This window comes from Acanthisitta chloris, unplaced genomic scaffold (assembly GCF_000695815.1).
Source record: "Acanthisitta chloris isolate BGI_N310 unplaced genomic scaffold, ASM69581v1 scaffold3133, whole genome shotgun sequence".
Taxonomy (NCBI): domain Eukaryota; kingdom Metazoa; phylum Chordata; class Aves; order Passeriformes; family Acanthisittidae; genus Acanthisitta; species Acanthisitta chloris.
Genome location: NW_008665313.1, coordinates 155,016 through 160,890, shown reverse-complemented (window position 1 = coordinate 160,890; position 5,875 = coordinate 155,016). Strand labels below are relative to the sequence as shown.

General features: G+C 42.8%; 1 protein-coding gene across 1 annotated transcript in view; it reads right to left on the bottom strand.

The window, feature by feature from the left end:
- Window positions 1-1,583, bottom strand: part of SLCO1C1 (solute carrier organic anion transporter family, member 1C1) — an 18,866-nt gene extending 17,283 nt beyond the window's left edge. Inside the window, exon 1 of the mRNA XM_009071683.1 lies at window positions 1,506-1,583. The gene's annotated coding sequence lies outside the window, so the exon portion shown is untranslated. The remainder of the gene's footprint in view (window positions 1-1,505) is intronic.
- Between the last annotated feature and the right edge of the window lie 4,292 nt (window positions 1,584-5,875).

Below are 5,875 nucleotides of genomic sequence, written 5' to 3'. Positions count from 1 at the left end.
AGTGCTGATTTAGAGCTGAGACAGAAAGGTGCACATCATTTCACATTCTGCTGTGGTTTGTCAATGATTGTAAGTAAATATTCCACATCTTTCCGGTTACTAAAGGCAATTTTACCAGTTAGGAAGGTTGATAATTCCTAAAAACAACCTGTTGAATCTGCACATTGCTTTGTTTGGTAGGTAAATACGGACCTGAAGCAGACTTTTTCATGACTTAGAAACATCTTGAATAATTTCATTCTGACTCAGCAAGACATAATAAGAACTGGAAAATGGTTAGTTCACCAAATTAAAAAGAGGTTTTCCAAGTCCCTACTGGAACAGGTTAGTTATATTGGCTTGGGTTCCCAGAAGACACATATTCTTTGAACAGAAAGAAACTGAGCTGAAATATTATTACTTTTCTATTTTTGGAGCTAATAAGCTGATTCCTGACTGGCTAATCTGTGACTGAAGGTTTATTCATTGAGGGAATCGGATTATCATTGCAGCAAATGGAGGAACAATGATAGAATCACTATTATGCTGCAAAAGTTACTTAATGCAACTCATCTATTTCAGAATTAAAAAATTCAGAATTTCAGGTCAACTATTGCTGATGTCATTGTATTGGGAAATGAATTAGTATCTGAAAGTGGATGTGTGTGAGAGAGATTAAAAACAACAGAAATAAAGACTGTGCAACATGAAAAGAACTGGGCAAGGCTGAAGACTCATTTTCCATATAATTCAAATCACCTCATCTCATCGTTGTATGGAGATTGATTGAGACCTCACCCAAGAGAGTGTCAAGGTTTTTCAGCCTGGATTTGCAAAGAAGCTTGAAACTTCTGAACAACTATAGGCAAAGCATCATGCTGCCTCCTGCACCCCAGTGTCCCATCCGTGGAGGAAAGCTCCTCCGCGGTGCAGCGTCCTACCATCAGGCAGGTACAGCCACATTACGAGGCTTAAAGCAAGGAGCTTCCATTACCTCGAGGAAGAACTTCTTGTGGGTGAGATAAATGCAGATACAGTGGTGATACTTCTGCAGTTTCGTTTCAAAGTCACCTCATGCAGAGTTCTCTTGAATAAGGAATATTACAATAACGCTTTAATAATATGGCACTCAAAACACACGGACCATCATACAAATATTATTTTTGAGAGCCCAGAGGTCTAACCACAGCTACAAGCTTAAAAAAGCAATCTGTACTAACAGCTGCCTGTGGTATCTCTCTGCCGATGCTGTTCTTAACTTCAGGTGGTAAAACAAGGAGGATAGAGTGACTTTTCAGGATGACCCTGAAGATCTCATAACACACAAGCCTCAGCCAACAAGTTATACTTGAGTGTTGCCGAATGTTAAGCAAACACAGATCTGAAGCAGACTTTTTGGTGATTTAGAGATATCTTTAATAATTTCATTCTGCCTCAGCAAGACATAATCAGAACTGAAAAAGTCAAAAATAAAAAAGTGATATTTTCTAAGCCCATACTGGAATATTCAAAAACTCTTACACTACCTTTATACCTCCACAACACAACCGTTTCTCCTTGGACGCGGAAGATTCAGATTTGAATGAAGATCGGTCCACTGGCAGGATTGTGTTGTTTGAGAAAAAGCAAGTGTTTTCTTTTGATTGAGCCTCCATGATGGTATCCTCTGCCTCTAAAAGCAGAAAACATGGAGAACATTTTAAAAGGGCATCCTATTAGCTCAGCCTCGAGAGCTCGTCATGTGACGACAGCAACACCCTGCTGTACTGTGTTCCCTACAACAGCAATTATCAAACTTTACAATGGAATCTGACCAGTGCACTGGATGTTTAATTATGGAAATTTGCAATCCACTTGCCTATAATAATGGAGATTAAATCATACTCAGCAAACAGCCACCATCTTCATTCTCCAGCTATCATCAATGTGATTTCACTGAACATTGGACTAAGCATAACCAGCAGACTGCACAAGGGTTGTTAACATTTTAAACATGTCTGGAGTCTACATGTAAGTTCATGTTTCTAGATGTGACCATGTTTGCAGAGGTTTCTCAGAGCTGATCTCTGAATTTCCCATATATCTGGGACATTAAGTAATTAGATCAAAGGAAATCTAGCCCCGTTAATGAGGGACTTGAATTGTTTTAGATGGAAACATTAGCTCTAATCGTCTGATGTTAGCTAATGAGTTACACAAGAATAAAGAGGTTTAGTTCTCTTTACCATTTTACATTGAGTCTTAGGGCTCAGTGGTCAATTGTTTCTGGAAAAATGTGAATTTGCTTCTTTGCAGGTAAATACAAAGAAGTAAAGAAAACCTAAATACTGCACTTTGAGAACAAAAGATATCAGTAATTCTTAAATCTCTAGCTACATACTGCAGCACTTTGTTCTTAATTTCAATCTCTAAATCAGATCTGAAAATATTTATGAAATCAGCTTCTGTGTTCACTTTTAAGCAGCACTATGATTTACAGAACTGCTGCCTGAAAATGCAAATAGAAGTTCCTACTGTTTTATGATTGTCTGAACATGTGGATCTTCTATAAGATTTTTTTTTAATATATATTTATATATACCTCTGGATATATGTGTTTTCATGGTTTCCTAAGGGCTTGTGCAGTAGGTACTTGTGTTACCAGAAATGCAAGTGAAATAACAAAATTATATCTAAATGCTGAGATTTGCTCATGCAAATATTTGCCTAGGTTCTGTTCATATATGAACAAGGTGAAGACTTTGACTGGGGCACCAACATTTTCACTGAGATCTCTCCATCACATGAAATAAGAGCTACTGACTACATATAGGAGAAGTATTTGCATTTGACACTGCCCTGACAGGGACTCTAATATATTTTCTTGTCAACACGAATGAGTATATGGATTTTTTTTTAACAACTATAACAAAATAAGAATGGTTTGGGCTTGCTGCACACATATTGCACCTACTCCTGCTCTGCTTCTGACTTTCTTGAGATCTTGGGAAAAGTCACACTGTTTCTCCCTGACCCATTTCTGAACTTGTACGATGGGTAAAGACAGTGTGTTCCTCACAGCACTTGCATGAGGATAAATTCCTTTAAATTTTGAGCATAGGCATGACAATCACAGAAGGTGTGCTGCCATGTAGGCACATCAAATAGCCTTTAGCTTAAGGTTTGAAATGGTCTGAATATCTACAGCAATCCCAGAATGAAATAAAGAAATACCTGGCAAAGGAAAACGTGCACCACAGCTAAGTGAACCGTCCTTATCTCTGAGGCAAGCAACATCCAGCTAGAGAAGGTCCATCAGAGGTGCAGGGGTCTGCACAGTCTCCTCCACTGCACCCCATATGCAGGGTTGGCCAGAAAAACAATTAAAAATGCCATGGAGGGATGGGGGTGGAACAATACACACTGATGCTTGACAGCAGCATGCATGTTTGTGCCCCACTGAGTTGACAGAAATCTCAAATGGACAGCAGAGCTTAAACAAAACATGCTCAGCAGCGTAAGTATTATTACAGTATAAAAATTATTGACATTTATTATCTGGTTCTGGATGTCAAATGGAAGACTGCAAGGAAGGACTGACAGCCATACAGATTTTGCAGGGTTTAATGTATCCCAAATTGCTCTTGCAGCACAGCTTTAAGGAGGTTGGTAGTTTTTAGGCCTGGAACTACCTGCAATCACATATCTCAGAGCATCAGGTTGTTTGCCCCGACAATGCCTCTGATGGAAACCCTTAACAGAAGGTGGAAAACCTTAGCACAAGCAGTGTACCCAGTGGTACCACAGCCAGCCACACTACTAGCTTTGATCCTTCCTCTTTTGTGCAATCAGAATACATAGGAGTGTTTCACTGTAATGACAAATTTGCCCTGTGTTGCTCAAATACTTTTCGGTGCTATCAATATTATCCTGGGAGCTGTCAGCTGCAGCTGGGAGGTCAGAGACAGCTCTGGTTTTATCCAAGCAGATACTTGGCTGGTAAGGATGGCTCTTAATGACCTGGGTATAGTGACAACCTTAGGTTTTTGCTGTATCTTGGATACCATATTTCTTCAGGAACATGAAAGATGAAGACAGAGTCTGTGTCAGCATTTCTTTTCCAGATGCAGCAGGAAAGCCAGAAAAGTGCAATCATACAATCATAGAGCTATTCAGGTTGGAAAAGATCACTAAGATCATCAAATCCAACTATTAACCTGGTACTGACAAGTCCACCACTAAACTGTGCCCCTAAGTGCCACATCCATCCATCTTTTAAATACCTCTAGGGATGGAGACTCAACGACTTCACTGGGCAGCCTGTTCCAGTGCTTGACAACCCTATCCAACAGCCTACCTAAACCTCCCCTGGCACCACTTGAACCTGTTTTCTCTTGTCCTATCACTTGCTACTCAGGGGAAGAGATTGACCCTCCCCTCCCTCAACCTCCTTTCAGGTACTTGTGGAGAGAGATGAGGTCTCCTCTGAGCCTTCTTTTCTCGACTAAACACTCCCAACTCCCTCAGCCTGTCCTTGTAAGACCTGTGGTCCAGACCCTTCACCAGCTTCATTGTCCCTTTCTGGACACACTCCAACACCTCAATGTCCTTCTTGTAGTGAGGGATACAAAACTGAATACAGGACTCGAGGTGCGGCCTCGCCAGTGCTGAGTACAGGGGGATGATCATTGCCCTGGTTCTCGTGGCCTCATTGTTTCTGATACAGGCCATGATGCTGTTGGCCTGCTCCTGCACCTTTAAGATTTCTTTCTTGAAGACTGTCCAGCATTTCTTGACCCCTTTGCCCCTTAGAACTTCCTCCCAAGGGACTGTCAACCAGTCTCCTAAACAGGCCAAATTCTGCCCTCCAAAAGTCCAGTGACAGTTCTGCTGCCTCCTTACTTCTCCAAGAATCAAAAGCTCTCTCATTTCACGATCACTGTGCCCAAGATGATAGCCCCCAAACATAACATCACCTGCCAGTCCTTCTCTGTTAACAAACAACAGCTCAAGTGGGACACCTCCTTTCAGTGGCTCCCTGACCAGCTGTGTCAGGCAGTTATCTTTCACACAGTCTAAGAACTTCCAACACTGTCTGGACCTCCTAGACTTCCCATACTCTGCTGTGTTGCATTTCTAGGAGACTCCCACCATGACATCTGCCCTGTTGGTCTTCCCACTGACTCTTACCCATAAACCACTTAGCCTTGTCACCACCATTATTAAGATCTAGTAAACAAAACACTTCCTAACAAACATACAGAATTACTTCAGTGCCTCTCCCTTCTTGTCTGTCCCTTTGGAAGAGTTTCTAGCCAACCACTGCAGCACTCCAGTTGTGCTTCAACACCTGAGTCAGTCGAGGTGGGTGACACTCTGCCTGAAGGACAGCTGCTGGCCATGCTCACACCTTAGCCCTGACTGTCACTGTCACAACTCTGACCCCTCCTCGCATCCCTGGCTCCAGCTGGCTGGGGTGTGGGAGCCCTGTCTGGTGGCTCTGCTTTCTCTCCCACTGAAAGCACAGCCCATAACTCACCTGTGGCACGGCTGGGGCAGCAGCAGTGCTCACCCTCCCAAGGGCTGGCATGGAGAGCTGTGCCTGGTGGTCAGGTCCGAGGACAGACCTGTCCCTGAGCATGCATGCAGCAGGCTGAGACACCTCGAGGCAGCTCCTGAAGTGCCCCTTCACTCATTCAAACTCCAGGCAATGAAAAAACGTCCTTCCCCCTCACTGGAAACTCCTCCACGTTGCAGTAAGCCTCCCTAGACATGCCTTTACTGTGTGCCAGCCTGCAGGCACAGGAGCTGCACTTGCTAGAATGGGTGGACACAGAAGACTGGTAGAGAGACAGTTCACCCATGAACCCAGCTAAAGGACATCCACTTTGAAAGGTAAATCAACAAAGAGAAGAAG